The sequence below is a fragment of the Silene latifolia genome, chromosome 1 (assembly GCF_048544455.1).
Source record: "Silene latifolia isolate original U9 population chromosome 1, ASM4854445v1, whole genome shotgun sequence".
NCBI classification, from domain to species: domain Eukaryota; kingdom Viridiplantae; phylum Streptophyta; class Magnoliopsida; order Caryophyllales; family Caryophyllaceae; genus Silene; species Silene latifolia.
In genome coordinates, this window is record NC_133526.1 from 119610570 (window position 1) to 119636119 (window position 25550).

A 25550-nucleotide genomic window follows, 5' to 3' on the forward strand; every position below is an offset into this window, starting at 1 on the left:
ACAAATGGTTCACACATCGAGTCACAAGAACAAATGAACAAGGACAAATGGTTCACACAACGAGTCACAAGGACTAAAGATTTAGGACAAATGGTTTAAACAACGAGTCACTTGGACGAAACAACAACGACAAATGGTTCACACAACGAGTCACAAGGACTAATGAACAAGGACAATTATTCCACACAACGAGTCACAAGGACTAAAGAACAAGGACAAATGGTTCACACAAGGACTAAAGAACAACGATTCACTAGGAGTAATGAACAAGGCCAAATGGTTCACACATCGAGTCACAAGGACAAATGAACAAGGACAAATGGTTCACAAAACGAGTCACAAGGACTAAAGATTAAGGACAAATGGTTTAAACAACAAGTCACATGGACTAAAGAACAAGGACAAATGATTCACACAACGAGTCACAAGGACTAAATAATAAGGAGAAATGGTTTAAACAATGAGTCACATGGACTAAAGAACAAGGAAAAATGGTTCACACAACGAGTCACAAGGAGTAATGAACAAGGACAAATATTTCACACAACGAGTCACAAGGACTAAAGAACAAGGACAAATGGTTCACACATGGACTAAACAACAACGATTCACTAGGAGTAATGAACAAGGACAAATGGTTTACACATCGAGTTACAAGGACAAATGAACAAGGACAAATGGTTCACACAACGAGTCACAAGGACTAAAGATTAAGGACAAATGGTTTAATCAACGAGTCACATGGACTAAAGAACAAGGACAAATGGTTCACACAACGAGTCACAAGGACTAAATATTAAGGAGAAATGGTTTAAACAATGAGTCACATGGACTAAAGAACATGGAAAAGTGGTTCACACAACGAGTCACAAGGACTAATGAACAAGGACAAATATTTCACACAACGAGTCACAAGGACTAAAGAACAACGACAAATGGTTCACACAAGGACTAAAGAACAACGATTCACTAGGAGTAATGAACAAGGACAAATGGTTCACACATCGAGTCACAAGGACAAATGAACAAGGACAAATGGTTCACAAAACGAGTCACAAGGACTAAAGATTAAGGACAAATGGTTTAAACAACGAGTCACATGGACTAAAGAACAAGGACAAATGGTTCACACAACGAGTCACAAGGACTAAAGATTAAGGAGAAATGGTTTAAACAATGAGTCACATGGCCTAAAGAACAAGGAAAAATGGTTCACATAACGAGTCACAAGGACTAATGAACAAGGACTTTCACACAACGAGTCACAAGGACTAAAGAACAAGGACAAATGGTTCACACAAGGACTAAAGAACAACGATTCACTAGGAGTAATGAACAAGGACAAATGGTTCACACATCGAGTCACAAGCACAAATGAACAAGGACAAATGGTTCACACAACGAGTCACAAGGACTAAAGATTTAGGACAAATGGTTTAAACAACGAGTCACTTGAACGAAAGAACAAGGAAAAATGGTTCACACAACGAGTCACAAGGACTAATGAATAAGGACAAATATTTCACACAACGAGTCACAAGGACTAAAGAACAAGGACAAATGGTTCACACAAGGACTAAAGAACAACGATTCACTAGGAGTAATGAACAAGGACAAATGGTTCACACATCGAGTCACAAGTACAAATGAACAAGGACAAATGGTTCACAAAACGAGTCACAAGGACTAAAGATTAAGGACAAATGGTTTAAAAAACAAGTCACATGGACTAAAGAACAAGGACAAATGATTCACACAACGAGTCACAAGGACTAAATAATAAGGAGAAATGGTTTAAACAATGAGTCACATGGACTAAAGAACAAGGAAAATTGGTTCACACAACGAGTCACAAGGAGTAATGAACAAGGACAAATATTTCACACAACGAGTCACAAGGACTAAAGAACAAGGACAAATGGTTCACACATGGACTAAACAACAACGATTCACTAGGAGTAATGAACAAGGACAAATGGTTCACACATCGAGTTACAAGGACAAATGAACAAGGACAAATGGTTCACACAACGAGTCACAAGGACTAAAGATTAAGGACAAACGGTTTAATCAACGAGTCACATGGACTAAAGAACAAGGACAAATGGTTCACACAACGAGTCACAAGGACTAAATATTAAGGAGAAATGGTTTAAACAATGAGTCACATGGACTAAAGAACAAGGAAAAGTGGTTCACACAACGAGTCACAAGGACTAATGAACAAGGACAAATATTTCACACAACGAGTCACAAGGACTAAAGAACAAGGACAAATGGTTCACACAAGGACTAAAGAACAACGATTCACTAGGAGTAATGAACAAGGACAAATGGTTCACACATCGAGTCACAAGGACAAATGAACCCAAATGGTTTACACAACGAGTCACAAGGACTAAAGATTTAGGACAAATGGTTTAAACAACGAGTCACTTGGACGAAAGAACAAGGAAAAATGGTTCACACAACGAGTCACAAGGACTAATGAACAAGGACAAATATTTCACACAACAAGTCACAAGGACTAAAGAACAAAGACAAATGGTTCACACAAGGACTAAAGAACAACGCTTCACTAGGAGTAATGAACAAGGACAAATGGTTCACACATCGAGTCACAAGGACAAATGAACAAGGACAAATGGTTCACAAAACGAGTCACAAGGACTAAAGATTAAGGACAAATGGTTTAAACAACGAGTCACATGGACTAAAGAACAAGGACAAATGGTTCACACAACGAGTCACAAGGACTAAAGATTAAGGAGAAATGGTTTAAACAATGAGTCACATGGCCTAAAGAACAAGGAAAAATGGTTCACACAACGAGTCACAAGGACTAATGAACAAGGACTTTCACACGAGTCACAAGGACTAAAGAACAAGGACAAATGGTTCACACAAGGACTAAAGAACAACGATTCACTAGGAGTAATGAACAAGGACAAATGGTTCACACATCGAGTCACAAGCACAAATGAACAAGGACAAATGGTTCACACAACGAGTCACAAGGACTAAAGATTTAGGACAAATGGTTTAAACAACGAGTCACTTGGACGAAAGAACAAGGAAAAATGGTTCACACAACGAGTCACAAGGACTAACGAACAAGGACAAATATTTCACACAACGAGTCACAAGGACTAAAGAACAAGGACAAATGGTTCACACAAGGACTAAAGAACAACGATTCACTAGGAGTAATGAACAAGGACAAATGGTTCACACATCGAGTCACAAGGACAAATGGTTCACAAAACGAGTCACAAGGACTAAAGATTAAGGACAAATGGTTTAAACAACAAGTCACATGGACTAAAGAACAAGGACAAATGATTCACACAACGAGTCACAAGGACTAAATAATAAGGAGAAATGGTTTAAACAATGAGTCACATGGACTAAAGAACAAGGAAAAATGGTTTACACAACGAGTCACAAGGAGTAATGAACAAGGACAAATGGTTCACACAAGGACTAAAGAACAACGATTCACTAGGAGTAATGAACAAGGACAAATGGTTCACACATCGAGTCACAAGGACAAATGAACAAGGACAAATGGTTTACAAAACGAGTCACAAGGACTAAAGATTAAGGAGAAATGGTTTAAACAATGAGTCACATGGACTAAAGAACAAGGAAAAATGGTTCACACAAGGAGTCACAAGGACTAATGAACAAGGACAAATATTTCACACAACGAGTCACAAGGACTAAAGAACAAGGACAAATGGTTCACACAAGGACTAAAGAACAACTATTCACTAGGAGTAATGAACAAGGACAAATGGTTCACACATCGAGTCACAAGCACAAATGAACAAGGACAAATGGTTCACACAACGAGTCACAAGGACTAAAGATTTAGGACAAATGGTTTAAACAACGAGTCACTTGGACGAAACAACAACGACAAATGGTTCACACAACGAGTCACAAGGACTAATGAACAAGGACAATTATTCCACACAACGAGTCACAAGGACTAAAGAACAAGGATAAATGGTTCACACAAGGACTAAAGAACAACGATTCACTAGGAGTAATGAACAAGGCCAAATGGTTCACACATCAAGTCACAAGGACAAATGAACAAGGACAAATGGTTCACAAAACGAGTCACAAGGACTAAAGATTAAGGACAAATGGTTTAAAGAACAAGTCATATGGACTAAAGAACAAGGACAAATGATTCACACAACGAGTCACAAGGACTAAATAATAAGGAGAAATGGTTTAAACAATGAGTCACATGGACTAAAGAATATGGAAAAATGGTTCACACAACGAGTCACAAGGAGTAATGAACAAGGACAAATATTTCACACAACGAGTCACAAGGACTAAAGAACAAGGACAAATGGTTCACACAAGGACTAAACAACAACGATTCACTAGGAGTAATGAACAAGGACAAATGGTTCACACATCGAGTCACAAGGACAAATGAACAAGGACAAATGGTTCACACAACGACTCACAAGGACTAAAGATTAAGGACAAATGGTTTAATCAACGAGTCACATGGACTAAAGAACAAGGACAAATGGTTCACACAACGAGTGACAAGGACTAAATATTAAGGAGAAATGGTTTAAACAATGAGTCACATGGACTAAAGAACAAGGAAAAATGGTTCACACAACGAGTCACAAGGACTAATGAACAAGGACAAATCTTTCACACAACGAGTCACAAGGACTAAAGAACAAGGACAAATGGTTCACACAAGGACTAAAGAACAACGATTCACTAGGAGTAATGAACAAGGACAAATGGTTCACACATCGAGTCACAAGGACAAATGAACAAGGACAAATGGTTCACACAACGAGTCACAAGGACTAAAGATTTAGGACAAATGGTTTAAACAACGAGTCACTTGGACGAAACAACAACGACAAATGGTTCACACAACGAGTCACAAGGACTAATGAACAAGGACAATTATTCCACACAACGAGTCACAAGGACTAAAGAACAAGGATAAATGGTTCACACAAGGACTAAAGAACAACGATTCACTAGGAGTAATGAACAAGGCCAAATGGTTCACACATCAAGTCACAAGGACAAATGAACAAGGACAAATGGTTCACAAAACGAGTCACAAGGACTAAAGATTAAGGACAAATGGTTTAAAGAACAAGTCATATGGACTAAAGAACAAGGACAAATGATTCACACAACGAGTCACAAGGACTAAATAATAAGGAGAAATGGTTTAAACAATGAGTCACATGGCCTAAAGAACAAGGAAAAATGGTTCACACAACGAGTCACAAGGACTAATGAACAAGGACTTTCACACAACGAGTCACAAGGACTAAAGAACAAGGACAAATGGTTCACACAAGGACTAAAGAACAACGATTCACTAGGAGTAATGAACAAGGACAAATGGTTCACACATCGAGTCACAAGCACAAATGAACAAGGACAAATGGTTCACACAACGAGTCACAAGGACTAAAGATTTAGGACAAATGGTTTAAACAACGAGTCACTTGGACGAAAGAACAAGGAAAAATGGTTCACACAACGAGTCACAAGGACTAAATAATAAGGAGAAATGGTTTAAACAATGAGTCACATGGACTAAAGAACAAGGAAAAATGGTTCACACAACGAGTCACAAGGAGTAATGAACAAGGACAAATATTTCACACAACGAGTCACAAGGACTAAAGAACAAGGACAAATGGTTCACACATGGACTAAACAACAACGATTCACTAGGAGTAATGAACAAGGACAAATGGTTTACACATCGAGTTACAAGGACAAATGAACAAGGACAAATGGTTCACACAACGAGTCACAAGGACTAAAGATTAAGGACAAATGGTTTAATCAACGAGTCACATGGACTAAAGAACAAGGACAAATGGTTCACACAACGAGTCACAAGGACTAAATATTAAGGAGAAATGGTTTAAACAATGAGTCACATGGACTAAAGAACATGGAAAAGTGGTTCACACAACGAGTCACAAGGACTAATGAACAAGGACAAATATTTCACACAACGAGTCACAAGGACTAAAGAACAACGACAAATGGTTCACACAAGGACTAAAGAACAACGATTCACTAGGAGTAATGAACAAGGACAAATGGTTCACACATCGAGTCACAAGGACAAATGAACAAGGACAAATGGTTCACAAAACGAGTCACAAGGACTAAAGATTAAGGACAAATGGTTTAAACAACGAGTCACATGGACTAAAGAACAAGGACAAATGGTTCACACAACGAGTCACAAGGACTAAAGATTAAGGAGAAATGGTTTAAACAATGAGTCACATGGCCTAAAGAACAAGGAAAAATGGTTCACATAACGAGTCACAAGGACTAATGAACAAGGACTTTCACACAACGAGTCACAAGGACTAAAGAACAAGGACAAATGGTTCACACAAGGACTAAAGAACAACGATTCACTAGGAGTAATGAACAAGGACAAATGGTTCACACATCGAGTCACAAGCACAAATGAACAAGGACAAATGGTTCACACAACGAGTCACAAGGACTAAAGATTTAGGACAAATGGTTTAAACAACGAGTCACTTGAACGAAAGAACAAGGAAAAATGGTTCACACAACGAGTCACAAGGACTAATGAATAAGGACAAATATTTCACACAACGAGTCACAAGGACTAAAGAACAAGGACAAATGGTTCACACAAGGACTAAAGAACAACGATTCACTAGGAGTAATGAACAAGGACAAATGGTTCACACATCGAGTCACAAGTACAAATGAACAAGGACAAATGGTTCACAAAACGAGTCACAAGGACTAAAGATTAAGGACAAATGGTTTAAAAAACAAGTCACATGGACTAAAGAACAAGGACAAATGATTCACACAACGAGTCACAAGGACTAAATAATAAGGAGAAATGGTTTAAACAATGAGTCACATGGACTAAAGAACAAGGAAAATTGGTTCACACAACGAGTCACAAGGAGTAATGAACAAGGACAAATATTTCACACAACGAGTCACAAGGACTAAAGAACAAGGACAAATGGTTCACACATGGACTAAACAACAACGATTCACTAGGAGTAATGAACAAGGACAAATGGTTCACACATCGAGTTACAAGGACAAATGAACAAGGACAAATGGTTCACACAACGAGTCACAAGGACTAAAGATTAAGGACAAACGGTTTAATCAACGAGTCACATGGACTAAAGAACAAGGACAAATGGTTCACACAACGAGTCACAAGGACTAAATATTAAGGAGAAATGGTTTAAACAATGAGTCACATGGACTAAAGAACAAGGAAAAGTGGTTCACACAACGAGTCACAAGGACTAATGAACAAGGACAAATATTTCACACAACGAGTCACAAGGACTAAAGAACAAGGACAAATGGTTCACACAAGGACTAAAGAACAACGATTCACTAGGAGTAATGAACAAGGACAAATGGTTCACACATCGAGTCACAAGGACAAATGAACCCAAATGGTTTACACAACGAGTCACAAGGACTAAAGATTTAGGACAAATGGTTTAAACAACGAGTCACTTGGACGAAACAACAAGGAAAAATGGTTCACACAACGAGTCACAAGGACTAATGAACAAGGACAAATATTTCACACAACAAGTCACAAGGACTAAAGAACAAAGACAAATGGTTCACACAAGGACTAAAGAACAACGCTTCACTAGGAGTAATGAACAAGGACAAATGGTTCACACATCGAGTCACAAGGACAAATGAACAAGGACAAATGGTTCACAAAACGAGTCACAAGGACTAAAGATTAAGGACAAATGGTTTAAACAACGAGTCACATGGACTAAAGAACAAGGACAAATGGTTCACACAACGAGTCACAAGGACTAAAGATTAAGGAGAAATGGTTTAAACAATGAGTCACATGGCCTAAAGAACAAGGAAAAATGGTTCACACAACGAGTCACAAGGACTAATGAACAATGACTTTCACACAACGAGTCACAAGGACTAAAGAACAAGGACAAATGGTTCACACAAGGACTAAAGAACAACGATTCACTAGGAGTAATGAACAAGGACAAATGGTTCACACATCGAGTCACAAGCACAAATGAACAAGGACAAATGGTTCACACAACGAGTCACAAGGACTAAAGATTTAGGACAAATGGTTTAAACAACGAGTCACTTGGACGAAAGAACAAGGAAAAATGGTTCACACAACGAGTCACAAGGACTAACGAACAAGGACAAATATTTCACACAACGAGTCACAAGGACTAAAGAACAAGGACAAATGGTTCACACAAGGACTAAAGAACAACGATTCACTAGGAGTAATGAACAAGGACAAATGGTTCACACATCGAGTCACAAGGACAAATGGTTCACAAAACGAGTCACAAGGACTAAAGATTAAGGACAAATGGTTTAAAAAACAAGTCACATGGACTAAAGAACAAAGACAAATGATTCACACAACGAGTCACAAGGACTAAATAATAAGGAGAAATGGTTTAAACAATGAGTCACATGGACTAAAGAACAAGGAAAAATGGTTTACACAACGAGTCACAAGGAGTAATGAACAAGGACAAATGGTTCACACAAGGACTAAAGAACAACGATTCACTAGGAGTAATGAACAAGGACAAATGGTTCACACATCGAGTCACAAGGACAAATGAACAAGGACAAATGGTTTACAAAACGAGTCACAAGGACTAAAGATTAAGGAGAAATGGTTTAAACAATGAGTCACATGGACTAAAGAACAAGGAAAAATGGTTCACACAAGGAGTCACAAGGACTAATGAACAAGGACAAATATTTCACACAACGAGTCACAAGGACTAAAGAACAAGGACAAATGGTTCACACAAGGACTAAAGAACAACTATTCACTAGGAGTAATGAACAAGGACAAATGGTTCACACATCGAGTCACAAGCACAAATGAACAAGGACAAATGGTTCACACAACGAGTCACAAGGACTAAAGATTTAGGACAAATGGTTTAAACAACGAGTCACTTGGACGAAACAACAACGACAAATGGTTCACACAACGAGTCACAAGGACTAATGAACAAGGACAATTATTCCACACAACGAGTCACAAGGACTAAAGAACAAGGATAAATGGTTCACACAAGGACTAAAGAACAACGATTCACTAGGAGTAATGAACAAGGCCAAATGGTTCACACATCAAGTCACAAGGACAAATGAACAAGGACAAATGGTTCACAAAACGAGTCACAAGGACTAAAGATTAAGGACAAATGGTTTAAAGAACAAGTCATATGGACTAAAGAACAAGGACAAATGATTCACACAACGAGTCACAAGGACTAAATAATAAGGAGAAATGGTTTAAACAATGAGTCACATGGACTAAAGAATATGGAAAAATGGTTCACACAACGAGTCACAAGGAGTAATGAACAAGGACAAATATTTCACACAACGAGTCACAAGGACTAAAGAACAAGGACAAATGGTTCACACAAGGACTAAACAACAACGATTCACTAGGAGTAATGAACAAGGACAAATGGTTCACACATCGAGTCACAAGGACAAATGAACAAGGACAAATGGTTCACACAACGACTCACAAGGACTAAAGATTAAGGACAAATGGTTTAATCAACGAGTCACATGGACTAAAGAACAAGGACAAATGGTTCACACAACGAGTGACAAGGACTAAATATTAAGGAGAAATGGTTTAAACAATGAGTCACATGGACTAAAGAACAAGGAAAAATGGTTCACACAACGAGTCACAAGGACTAATGAACAAGGACAAATCTTTCACACAACGAGTCACAAGGACTAAAGAACAAGGACAAATGGTTCACACAAGGACTAAAGAACAACGATTCACTAGGAGTAATGAACAAGGACAAATGGTTCACACATCGAGTCACAAGGACAAATGAACAAGGACAAATGGTTCACACAACGAGTCACAAGGACTAAAGATTTAGGACAAATGGTTTAAACAACGAGTCACTTGGACGAAACAACAACGACAAATGGTTCACACAACGAGTCACAAGGACTAATGAACAAGGACAATTATTCCACACAACGAGTCACAAGGACTAAAGAACAAGGATAAATGGTTCACACAAGGACTAAAGAACAACGATTCACTAGGAGTAATGAACAAGGCCAAATGGTTCACACATCAAGTCACAAGGACAAATGAACAAGGACAAATGGTTCACAAAACGAGTCACAAGGACTAAAGATTAAGGACAAATGGTTTAAAGAACAAGTCATATGGACTAAAGAACAAGGACAAATGATTCACACAACGAGTCACAAGGACTAAATAATAAGGAGAAATGGTTTAAACAATGAGTCACATGGCCTAAAGAACAAGGAAAAATGGTTCACACAACGAGTCACAAGGACTAATGAACAAGGACTTTCACACAACGAGTCACAAGGACTAAAGAACAAGGACAAATGGTTCACACAAGGACTAAAGAACAACGATTCACTAGGAGTAATGAACAAGGACAAATGGTTCACACATCGAGTCACAAGCACAAATGAACAAGGACAAATGGTTCACACAACGAGTCACAAGGACTAAAGATTTAGGACAAATGGTTTAAACAACGAGTCACTTGGACGAAAGAACAAGGAAAAATGGTTCACACAACGAGTCACAAGGACTAACGAACAAGGACAAATATTTCACACAACGAGTCACAAGGACTAAAGAACAAGGACAAATGGTTCACACAAGGACTAAAGAACAACGATTCACTAGGAGTAATGAACAAGGACAAATGGTTCACACATCGAGTCACAAGGACAAATGGTTCACAAAACGAGTCACAAGGACTAAAGATTAAGGACAAATGGTTTAAAAAACAAGTCACATGGACTAAAGAACAAAGACAAATGATTCACACAACGAGTCACAAGGACTAAATAATAAGGAGAAATGGTTTAAACAATGAGTCACATGGACTAAAGAACAAGGAAAAATGGTTTACACAACGAGTCACAAGGAGTAATGAACAAGGACAAATGGTTCACACAAGGACTAAAGAACAACGATTCACTAGGAGTAATGAACAAGGACAAATGGTTCACACATCGAGTCACAAGGACAAATGAACAAGGACAAATGGTTTACAAAACGAGTCACAAGGACTAAAGATTAAGGAGAAATGGTTTAAACAATGAGTCACATGGACTAAAGAACAAGGAAAAATGGTTCACACAAGGAGTCACAAGGACTAATGAACAAGGACAAATATTTCACACAACGAGTCACAAGGACTAAAGAACAAGGACAAATGGTTCACACAAGGACTAAAGAACAACTATTCACTAGGAGTAATGAACAAGGACAAATGGTTCACACATCGAGTCACAAGCACAAATGAACAAGGACAAATGGTTCACACAACGAGTCACAAGGACTAAAGATTTAGGACAAATGGTTTAAACAACGAGTCACTTGGACGAAACAACAACGACAAATGGTTCACACAACGAGTCACAAGGACTAATGAACAAGGACAATTATTCCACACAACGAGTCACAAGGACTAAAGAACAAGGATAAATGGTTCACACAAGGACTAAAGAACAACGATTCACTAGGAGTAATGAACAAGGCCAAATGGTTCACACATCAAGTCACAAGGACAAATGAACAAGGACAAATGGTTCACAAAACGAGTCACAAGGACTAAAGATTAAGGACAAATGGTTTAAAGAACAAGTCATATGGACTAAAGAACAAGGACAAATGATTCACACAACGAGTCACAAGGACTAAATAATAAGGAGAAATGGTTTAAACAATGAGTCACATGGACTAAAGAATATGGAAAAATGGTTCACACAACGAGTCACAAGGAGTAATGAACAAGGACAAATATTTCACACAACGAGTCACAAGGACTAAAGAACAAGGACAAATGGTTCACACAAGGACTAAACAACAACGATTCACTAGGAGTAATGAACAAGGACAAATGGTTCACACATCGAGTCACAAGGACAAATGAACAAGGACAAATGGTTCACACAACGACTCACAAGGACTAAAGATTAAGGACAAATGGTTTAATCAACGAGTCACATGGACTAAAGAACAAGGACAAATGGTTCACACAACGAGTGACAAGGACTAAATATTAAGGAGAAATGGTTTAAACAATGAGTCACATGGACTAAAGAACAAGGAAAAATGGTTCACACAACGAGTCACAAGGACTAATGAACAAGGACAAATCTTTCACACAACGAGTCACAAGGACTAAAGAACAAGGACAAATGGTTCACACAAGGACTAAAGAACAACGATTCACTAGGAGTAATGAACAAGGACAAATGGTTCACACATCGAGTCACAAGGACAAATGAACAAGGACAAATGGTTCACACAACGAGTCACAAGGACTAAAGATTTAGGACAAATGGTTTAAACAACGAGTCACTTGGACGAAACAACAACGACAAATGGTTCACACAACGAGTCACAAGGACTAATGAACAAGGACAATTATTCCACACAACGAGTCACAAGGACTAAAGAACAAGGATAAATGGTTCACACAAGGACTAAAGAACAACGATTCACTAGGAGTAATGAACAAGGCCAAATGGTTCACACATCAAGTCACAAGGACAAATGAACAAGGACAAATGGTTCACAAAACGAGTCACAAGGACTAAAGATTAAGGACAAATGGTTTAAAGAACAAGTCATATGGACTAAAGAACAAGGACAAATGATTCACACAACGAGTCACAAGGACTAAATAATAAGGAGAAATGGTTTAAACAATGAGTCACATGGCCTAAAGAACAAGGAAAAATGGTTCACACAACGAGTCACAAGGACTAATGAACAAGGACTTTCACACAACGAGTCACAAGGACTAAAGAACAAGGACAAATGGTTCACACAAGGACTAAAGAACAACGATTCACTAGGAGTAATGAACAAGGACAAATGGTTCACACATCGAGTCACAAGCACAAATGAACAAGGACAAATGGTTCACACAACGAGTCACAAGGACTAAAGATTTAGGACAAATGGTTTAAACAACGAGTCACTTGGACGAAAGAACAAGGAAAAATGGTTCACACAACGAGTCACAAGGACTAACGAACAAGGACAAATATTTCACACAACGAGTCACAAGGACTAAAGAACAAGGACAAATGGTTCACACAAGGACTAAAGAACAACGATTCACTAGGAGTAATGAACAAGGACAAATGGTTCACACATCGAGTCACAAGGACAAATGGTTCACAAAACGAGTCACAAGGACTAAAGATTAAGGACAAATGGTTTAAACAACAAGTCACATGGACTAAAGAACAAGGACAAATGATTCACACAACGAGTCACAAGGACTAAATAATAAGGAGAAATGGTTTAAACAATGAGTCACATGGACTAAAGAACAAGGAAAAATGGTTTACACAACGAGTCACAAGGAGTAATGAACAAGGACAAATGGTTCACACAAGGACTAAAGAACAACGATTCACTAGGAGTAATGAACAAGGACAAATGGTTCACACATCGAGTCACAAGGACAAATGAACAAGGACAAATGGTTTACAAAACGAGTCACAAGGACTAAAGATTAAGGAGAAATGGTTTAAACAATGAGTCACATGGACTAAAGAACAAGGAAAAATGGTTCACACAAGGAGTCACAAGGACTAATGAACAAGGACAAATATTTCACACAACGAGTCACAAGGACTAAAGAAGAAGGACAAATGGTTCACACAAGGACTAAAGAACAACTATTCACTAGGAGTAATGAACAAGGACAAATGGTTCACACATCGAGTCACAAGCACAAATGAACAAGGACAAATGGTTCACACAACGAGTCACAAGGACTAAAGATTTAGGACAAATGGTTTAAACAACGAGTCACTTGGACGAAACAACAACGACAAATGGTTCACACAACGAGTCACAAGGACTAATGAACAAGGACAATTATTCCACACAACGAGTCACAAGGACTAAAGAACAAGGATAAATGGTTCACACAAGGACTAAAGAACAACGATTCACTAGGAGTAATGAACAAGGCCAAATGGTTCACACATCAAGTCACAAGGACAAATGAACAAGGACAAATGGTTCACAAAACGAGTCACAAGGACTAAAGATTAAGGACAAATGGTTTAAAGAACAAGTCATATGGACTAAAGAACAAGGACAAATGATTCACACAACGAGTCACAAGGACTAAATAATAAGGAGAAATGGTTTAAACAATGAGTCACATGGACTAAAGAATATGGAAAAATGGTTCACACAACGAGTCACAAGGAGTAATGAACAAGGACAAATATTTCACACAACGAGTCACAAGGACTAAAGAACAAGGACAAATGGTTCACACAAGGACTAAACAACAACGATTCACTAGGAGTAATGAACAAGGACAAATGGTTCACACATCGAGTCACAAGGACAAATGAACAAGGACAAATGGTTCACACAACGACTCACAAGGACTAAAGATTAAGGACAAATGGTTTAATCAACGAGTCACATGGACTAAAGAACAAGGACAAATGGTTCACACAACGAGTGACAAGGACTAAATATTAAGGAGAAATGGTTTAAACAATGAGTCACATGGACTAAAGAACAAGGAAAAATGGTTCACACAACGAGTCACAAGGACTAATGAACAAGGACAAATCTTTCACACAACGAGTCACAAGGACTAAAGAACAAGGACAAATGGTTCACACAAGGACTAAAGAACAACGATTCACTAGGAGTAATGAACAAGGACAAATGGTTCACACATCGAGTCACAAGGACAAATGAACAAGGACAAATGGTTCACACAACGAGTCACAAGGACTAAAGATTTAGGACAAATGGTTTAAACAACGAGTCACTTGAATGAAAGAACAAGGAAAAATGGTTCACACAACGAGTCACAAGGACTAATGAACAAGGACAAATATTTCACACAACGAGTCACAAGGACTAAAGAACAAGGACAAATGGTTCACACATCGAGTCACAAGGACAAATGAACAAGGACAAATGGTTCACAAAACGAGTCACAAGGACTAAAGATTAAGGACAAATGGTTTAAAAAACAAGTCACATGGACTAAAGAACAAGGACAAATGATTCACACAACGAGTCACAAGGACTAAATAATAAGGAGAAATGGTTTAAACAATGAGTCACATGGACTAAAGAACAAGGAAAAATGGTTGACACAACGAGTCACAAGGAGTAATGAACAAGGACAAATATTTCACACAACGAGTCACAAGGACTAAAGAACAAGGACAAATGGTTCACACATGGACTAAACAACAACGATTCACTAGGAGTAATGAACAAGGACAAATGGTTTACACATCGAGTTACAAGGACAAATGAACAAGGACAAATGGTTCACACAACGAGTCACAAGGACTAAAGATTAAGGACAAATGGTTTAATCAACGAGTCACATGGACTAAAGAACAAGGACAAATGGTTCACACAACGAGTCACAAGGACTAAATATTAAGGAGAAATGGTTTAAACAATGAGTCACATGGACTAAAGAACATGGAAAAGTGGTTCACACAACGAGTCACAAGGACTAATGAACAAGGACAAATATTTCACACAACGAGTCACAAGGACTAAAGAACAACGACAAATGGTTCACACAAGGACTAAAGAACAACGATTCACTAGGAGTAATGAACAAGAACAAATGGTTCACACATCGAGTCACAAGGACAAATGAACAAGGACAAATGGTTCACAAAACGAGTCACAAGGACTAAAGATTAAGGACAAATGGTTTAAACAACGAGTCACATGGACTAAAGAACAAGGACAAATGGTTCACACAACGAGTCACAAGGACTAAAGATTAAGGAGAAATGGTTTAAACAATGAGTCACATGGCCTAAAGAACAAGGAAAAATGGTTCACATAACGAGTCACAAGGACTAATGAACAAGGACTTTCACACAACGAGTCACAAGGACTAAAGAACAAGGACAAATGGTTCACACAAGGACTAAAGAACAACGATTCACTAGGAGTAATGAACAAGGACAAATGGTTCACACATCGAGTCACAAGCACAAATGAACAAGGACAAATGGTTCACACAACGAGTCACAAGGACTAAAGATTTAGGACAAATGGTTTAAACAACGAGTCACTTGAACGAAAGAACAAGGAAAAATGGTTCACACAACGAGTCACAAGGACTAATGAATAAGGACAAATATTTCACACAACGAGTCACAAGGACTAAAGAACAAGGACAAATGGTTCACACAAGGACTAAAGAACAACGATTCACTAGGAGTAATGAACAAGGACAAATGGTTCACACATCGAGTCACAAGTACAAATGAACAAGGACAAATGGTTCACAAAACGAGTCACAAGGACTAAAGATTAAGGACAAATGGTTTAAAAAACAAGTCACATGGACTAAAGAACAAGGACAAATGATTCACACAACGAGTCACAAGGACTAAATAATAAGGAGAAATGGTTTAAACAATGAGTCACATGGACTAAAGAACAAGGAAAATTGGTTCACACAACGAGTCACAAGGAGTAATGAACAAGGACAAATATTTCACACAACGAGTCACAAGGACTAAAGAACAAGGACAAATGGTTCACACATGGACTAAACAACAACGATTCACTAGGAGTAATGAACAAGGACAAATGGTTCACACATCGAGTTACAAGGACAAATGAACAAGGACAAATGGTTCACACAACGAGTCACAAGGACTAAAGATTAAGGACAAACGGTTTAATCAACGAGTCACATGGACTAAAGAACAAGGACAAATGGTTCACACAACGAGTCACAAGGACTAAATATTAAGGAGAAATGGTTTAAACAATGAGTCACATGGACTAAAGAACAAGGAAAAGTGGTTCACACAACGAGTCACAAGGACTAATGAACAAGGACAAATATTTCACACAACGAGTCACAAGGACTAAAGAACAAGGACAAATGGTTCACACAAGGACTAAAGAACAACGATTCACTAGGAGTAATGAACAAGGACAAATGGTTCACACATCGAGTCACAAGGACAAATGAACCCAAATGGTTTACACAACGAGTCACAAGGACTAAAGATTTAGGACAAATGGTTTAAACAACGAGTCACTTGGACGAAAGAACAAGGAAAAATGGTTCACACAACGAGTCACAAGGACTAATGAACAAGGACAAATATTTCACACAACAAGTCACAAGGACTAAAGAACAAAGACAAATGGTTCACACAAGGACTAAAGAACAACGCTTCACTAGGAGTAATGAACAAGGACAAATGGTTCACACATCGAGTCACAAGGACAAATGAACAAGGACAAATGGTTCACAAAACGAGTCACAAGGACTAAAGATTAAGGACAAATGGTTTAAACAACGAGTCACATGGACTAAAGAACAAGGACAAATGGTTCACACAACGAGTCACAAGGACTAAAGATTAAGGAGAAATGGTTTAAACAATGAGTCACATGGCCTAAAGAAAAAGGAAAAATGGTTCTCACAACGAGTCACAAGGACTAATGAACAAGGACTTTCACACAACGAGTCACAAGGACTAAAGAACAAGGACAAATGGTTCACACAAGGACTAAAGAACAACGATTCACTAGGAGTAATGAACAAGGACAAATGGTTCACACATCGAGTCACAAGCACAAATGAACAAGGACAAATGGTTCACACAACGAGTCACAAGGACTAAAGATTTAGGACAAATGGTTTAAACAACGAGTCACTTGGACGAAAGAACAAGGAAAAATGGTTCACACAACGAGTCACAAGGACTAACGAACAAGGACAAATATTTCACACAACGAGTCACAAGGACTAAAGAACAAGGACAAATGGTTCACACAAGGACTAAAGAACAACGATTCACTAGGAGTAATGAACAAGGACAAATGGTTCACACATCGAGTCACAAGGACAAATGGTTCACAAAACGAGTCACAAGGACTAAAGATTAAGGACAAATGGTTTAAACAACAAGTCACATGGACTAAAGAACAAGGACAAATGATTCACACAACGAGTCACAAGGACTAAATAATAAGGAGAAATGGTTTAAACAATGAGTCACATGGACTAAAGAACAAGGAAAAATGGTTTACACAACGAGTCACAAGGAGTAATGAACAAGGACAAATGGTTCACACAAGGACTAAAGAACAACGATTCACTAGGAGTAATGAACAAGGACAAATGGTTCACACATCGAGTCACAAGGACAAATAAACAAGGACAAATGGTTTACAAAACGAGTCACAAGGACTAAAGATTAAGGAGAAATGGTTTAAACAATGAGTCACATGGACTAAAGAACAAGGAAAAATGGTTCACACAACGAGTCACAAGGAGTAATGAACAAGGAAAAATATTTCACACAACGAGTCACAAGGACTAAAGAACAAGGACAAATGGTTCACACATAGACTAAACAACAACGATTCACTAGGAGTAATGAACAAGGACAAATGGTTCACACATCGAGTTACAAGGACAAATGAACAAGGACAAATGGTTCACACAACGAGTCACAAGGACTAAAGATTAAGGACAAATGGTTTAATCAACGAGTCACATGGACTAAAGAACAAGGACAAATGGTTCACACAAGGACTAAAGAACAACGATTCACTAGGAATAATGAACAAGGACAAATGGTTCACACATCGATTCACAAGGACAAATGAACAAGGACAAATGGTTCACACAACGAGTCACAAGGACTAAAGATTTAGGACAAATGGTTTAAACAACGAGTCACTTGGACTAAAGAACAAGGACAAATGGTTCACACAACGAGTCACAAGGACTAAAGATTAAGGAGAAATGGTTTAAACAATGAGTCACATGGCCTAAAGAACAAGGAAAAACGGTTCACACAACGAGTCACAAGGACTAATGAACAAGGACCTTCACACAACGAGTCACAAGGACTAAAGAACAAGGACAAATGGTTCACAAAAGGACTAAAGAACAACGATTCACTAGGAGTAATGAACAAGGACAAATGGTTCACACATCGAGTCACAAGCACAAATGAACAAGGACAAATGGTTCACACAATGAGTCACAAGGACTAAAGATTTAGGACAAATGGTTTAAACAACGAGTCACTTGGACGAAAGAACAAGGAAAAATGGTTCACATAACGAGTCACAAGGACTAACGAACAAGGACAAATATTTCACACAACGAGTCACAAGGACTAAAGAACAAGGACAAATGGTTCACACAAGGACTAAAGAACAACGATTCACTAGGAGTAATGAACAAGAACAAATGGTTCACACATCGAGTCACAAGGACAAATGAACAAGGACAAATGGTTCACAAAACGAGTCACAAGGACTAAAGATTAAGGACAAATGGTTTAAACAACAAGTCACATGGACTAAAGAACAAGGACAAATGATTCACACAACGAGTCACAAGGACTAAATAATAAGGAGAAATGGTTTAAACAATGAGTCACATGGACTAAAGAACAAGGAAAAATGGTTCACACAACGAGTCACAAGGACTAATGAGAAAGGACAAATATTTCACACAACGAGTCACAAGGACTAAAGAACAAGGACAAATGGTTCACACAAGGACTAAAGAACAACGATTCACTAGGAATAATGAACAAGGACAAATGGTTCACACATCGATTCACAAGGACAAATGAACAAGGACAAATGGTTCACACAACGAGTCACAAGGACTAAAGATTTAGGACAAATGGTTTAAACAACGAGTCACTTGGACTAAAGAACAAGGACAAATGGTTCACACAACGAGTCACAAGGACTAAAGATTAAGGAGAAATGGTTTAAACAATGAGTCACATGGCCTAAAGAACAAGGAAAAACGGTTCACACAACGAGTCACAAGGACTAATGAACAAGGACCTTCACACAACGAGTCACAAGGACTAAAGAACAAGGACAAATGGTTCACACAAGGACTAAAGAACAACGATTCACTAGGAGTAATGAACAAGGACAAATGGCTCACACATCGAGTCACAAGCACAAATGAACAAGGACAAATGGTTCACACAATGAGTCACAAGGACTAAAGATTTAGGACAAATGGTTTAAACAACGAGTCACTTGGACGAAAGAACAAGGAAAAATGGTTCACATAACGAGTCACAAGGATTAACGAACAAGGACAAATATTTCACACAACGAGTCACAAGGACTAAAGAACAAGGACAAATGGTTCACACAAGGACTAAAGAACAACGATTCACTAGGAGTAATGAACAAGAACAAATGGTTCACACATCGAGTCACAAGGACAAATGAACAAGGACAAATGGTTCACAAAACGAGTCACAAGGACTAAAGATTAAGGACAAATGGTTAAAACAACAAGTCACATGGACTAAAGAACAAGGACAAATGATTCACACAACGAGTCACAAGGACTAAATAATAAGGAGAAATGGTTTAAACAATGAGTCACATGGACTAAAGAACAAGGAAAAATGGTTCACACAACGAGTCACAAGGAGTAATGAACAAGGACAAATATTTCACACAACGAGTCACAAGGACTAAAGAACAAGGACAAATGGTTCACACAAGGACTAAACAACAACGATTAACTAGGAGTAATGAACAAGGACAAATGGTTCGCACATCGAGTCACAAGGGCAAATGAACAAGGACAAATGGTTCACACAACGAGTCACAAGGACTAAAGATTAAGGATAAATGGTTTAATCAACGAGTCACATGGACTAGAAACATGGACAAATGGTTCACACAACGAGTCACAAGGACTAAATATTAAGGAGAAATGGTTTAAACAATGAGTCACATGGACTAAAGAACAAGGAAAAATGGTTCACACAACGAGTCACAAGGACTAATGAACAAGGACAAATATTTCACACAACGAGTCACAAGGACTAAAGAAAAAGGACAAATGGTTCACACAAGGACTAAAGAACAACGATTCACTAGGAGTAATGAACAAGGACAAATGGTTCACACATCGAGTCACAAGGACAAATGAACAAGGACAAATGGTTCACACAACGAGTCACAAGTACTAAAGATTTAGGACAAATGGTTTAAACAACGAGTCACTTGGACGAAAGAACAAGGAAAAATGGTTCACACAACGAGTCACAAGGACTAATGAACAAGGACAAATATATCACACAACGAGTCACAAGAACTAAAGAACAAGGGCAAATGGTTCACACAAGGACTAAAGAACAACGATTCACTATGAGTAATGAACAAGGACAAATGGTTCACACATCGAGTCACAAGGACAAATGAACAAGGATAAATGGTTCACAAAACGAGTCACAAGGACTAAAGATTAAGGACAAATGCTTTAAACAACGAGTCATATGGACTAAGGAACAAGGACAAATGGTTCACACAACGAGTCACAAGGACTAAAGATTAAGGAGAAATGCTTTAAACAATGAGTCACATGGACTAAAGAACAAGGAAAAATGGTTCACACAACGAGTCACAAGGAGTAATGAACAAGGAAAAATATTTCACACAACGAGTCACAAGGACTAAAGAACAAGGACAAATGGTTCACACATAGACTAAACAACAACGATTCACTAGGAGTAATGAACAAGGACAAATGGTTCACACATCGAGTTACAAGGACAAATGAACAAGGACAAATGGTTCACACAACGAGTCACAAGGACTAAAGATTAAGGACAAATGGTTTAATCAACGAGTCACATGGACTAAAGAACAAGGACAAATGGTTCACACAACGAGTCACAAGGACTAAATATTAAGGAGAAATGGTTTAAACAATGAGTCACATGGACTAAAGAACAAGGAAAAGTGGTTCACACAACGAGTCACAAGGACTAATGAGAAAGGACAAATATTTCACACAACGAGTCACAAGGACTAAAGAACAAGGACAAATGGTTCACACAAGGACTAAAGAACAACGATTCACTAGGAATAATGAACAAGGACAAATGGTTCACACATCGATTCACAAGGACAAATGAACAAGGACAAATGGTTCACACAACGAGTCACAAGGACTAAAGATTTAGGACAAATGGTTTAAACAACGAGTCACTTGGACTAAAGAACAAGGACAAATGGTTCACACAACGAGTCACAAGGACTAAAGATTAAGGAGAAATGGTTTAAACAATGAGTCACATGGCCTAAAGAACAAGGAAAAACGGTTCACACAACGAGTCACAAGGACTAATGAACAAGGACCTTCACACAACGAGTCACAAGGACTAAAGAACAAGGACAAATGGTTCACACAAGGACTAAACAACAACGATTCACTAGGAGTAATGAACAAGGACAAATGGTTCACACATCGAGTCACAAGGACAAATGAACAAGGACAAATGGTTCACACAACGACTCACAAGGACTAAAGATTAAGGACAAATGGTTTAATCAACGAGTCACATGGACTAAAGAACAAGGACAAATGGTTCACACAACGAGTGGCAAGGACTAAATATTAAGGAGAAATGGTTTAAACAATGAGTCACATGGACTAAAGAACAAGGAAAAATGGTTCACACAACGAGTCACAAGGACTAATGAACAAGGACAAATCTTTCACACAACGAGTCACAAGGACTAAAGAACAAGGACAAATGGTTCACACAAGGACTAAAGAACAACGATTCACTAGGAGTAATGAACAAGGACAAATGGTTCACACATCGAGTCACAAGGACAAATGAACAAGGACAAATGGTTCACACAACGAGTCACAAGGACTAAAGATTTAGGACAAATGGTTTAAACAACGAGTCACTTGGACTAAAGAACAAGGACAAATGGTTCACACAACGAGTCACAAGGACTAAAGATTAAGGAGAAATGGTTTAAACAATGAGTCACATGGCCTAAAGAACAAGGAAAAACGGTTCACACAACGAGTCACAAGGACTAATGAACAAGGACCTTCACACAACGAGTCACAAGGACTAAAGAACAAGGACAAATGGTTCACACAAGGACTAAAGAACAACGATTCACTAGGAGTAATGAACAAGGACAAATGGCTCACACATCGAGTCACAAGCACAAATGAACAAGGACAAATGGTTCACACAATGAGTCACAAGGACTAAAGATTTAGGACAAATGGTTTAAACAACGAGTCACTTGGACGAAAGAACAAGGAAAAATGGTTCACATAACGAGTCACAAGGATTAACGAACAAGGACAAATATTTCACACAACGAGTCACAAGGACTAAAGAACAAGGACAAATGGTTCACACAAGGACTAAAGAACAACGATTCACTAGGAGTAATGAACAAGAACAAATGGTTCACACATCGAGTCACAAGGACAAATGAACAAGGACAAATGGTTCACAAAACGAGTCACAAGGACTAAAGATTAAGGACAAATGGTTAAAACAACAAGTCACATGGACTAAAGAACAAGGACAAATGATTCACACAACGAGTCACAAGGACTAAATAATAAGGAGAAATGGTTTAAACAATGAGTCACATGGACTAAAGAACAAGGAAAAATGGTTCACACAACGAGTCACAAGGAGTAATGAACAAGGACAAATATTTCACACAACGAGTCACAAGGACTAAAGAACAAGGACAAATGGTTCACACAAGGACTAAACAACAACGATTAACTAGGAGTAATGAACAAGGACAAATGGTTCGCACATCGAGTCACAAGGGCAAATGAACAAGGACAAATGGTTCACACAACGAGTCACAAGGACTAAAGATTAAGGATAAATGGTTTAATCAACGAGTCACATGGACTAAAGAACATGGACAAATGGTTCACACAACGAGTCACAAGGACTAAATATTAAGGAGAAATGGTTTAAACAATGAGTCACATGGACTAAAGAACAAGGAAAAATGGTTCACACAACGAGTCACAAGGACTAATGAACAAGGACAAATATTTCACACAACGAGTCACAAGGACTAAAGAAAAAGGACAAATGGTTCACACAAGGACTAAAGAACAACGATTCACTAGGAGTAATGAACAAGGACAAATGGTTCACACATCGAGTCACAAGGACAAATGAACAAGGACAAATGGTTCACACAACGAGTCACAAGTACTAAAGATTTAGGACAAATGGTTTAAACAACGAGTCACTTGGACGAAAGAACAAGGAAAAATGGTTCACACAACGAGTCACAAGGACTAATGAACAAGGACAAATATATCACACAACGAGTCACAAGAACTAAAGAACAAGGGCAAATGGTTCACACAAGGACTAAAGAACAACGATTCACTATGAGTAATGAACAAGGACAAATGGTTCACACATCGAGTCACAAGGACAAATGAACAAGGATAAATGGTTCACAAAACGAGTCACAAGGACTAAAGATTAAGGACAAATGCTTTAAACAACGAGTCATATGGACTAAGGAACAAGGACAAATGGTTCACACAACGAGTCACAAGGACTAAAGATTAAGGAGAAATGCTTTAAACAATGAGTCACATGGACTAAAGAACAAGGAAAAATGGTTCACACAACGAGTCACAAGGAGTAATGAACAAGGAAAAATATTTCACACAACGAGTCACAAGGACTAAAGAACAAGGACAAATGGTTCACACATAGACTAAACAACAACGATTCACTAGGAGTAATGAACAAGGACAAATGGTTCACACATCGAGTTACAAGGACAAATGAACAAGGACAAATGGTTCACACAACGAGTCACAAGGACTAAAGATTAAGGACAAATGGTTTAATCAACGAGTCACATGGACTAAAGAACAAGGACAAATGGTTCACACAACGAGTCACAAGGACTAAATATTAAGGAGAAATGGTTTAAACAATGAGTCACATGGACTAAAGAACAAGGAAAAGTGGTTCACACAACGAGTCACAAGGACTAATGAGAAAGGACAAATATTTCACACAACGAGTCACAAGGACTAAAGAACAAGGACAAATGGTTCACACAAGGACTAAAGAACAACGATTCACTAGGAATAATGAACAAGGACAAATGGTTCACACATCGATTCACAAGGACAAATGAACAAGGACAAATGGTTCACACAACGAGTCACAAGGACTAAAGATTTAGGACAAATGGTTTAAACAACGAGTCACTTGGACTAAAGAACAAGGACAAATGGTTCACACAACGAGTCACAAGGACTAAAGATTAAGGAGAAATGGTTTAAACAATGAGTCACATGGCCTAAAGAACAAGGAAAAACGGTTCACACAACGAGTCACAAGGACTAATGAACAAGGACCTTCACACAACGAGTCACAAGGACTAAAGAACAAGGACAAATGGTTCACACAAGGACTAAACAACAACGATTCACTAGGAGTAATGAACAAGGACAAATGGTTCACACATCGAGTCACAAGGACAAATGAACAAGGACAAATGGTTCACACAACGACTCACAAGGACTAAAGATTAAGGACAA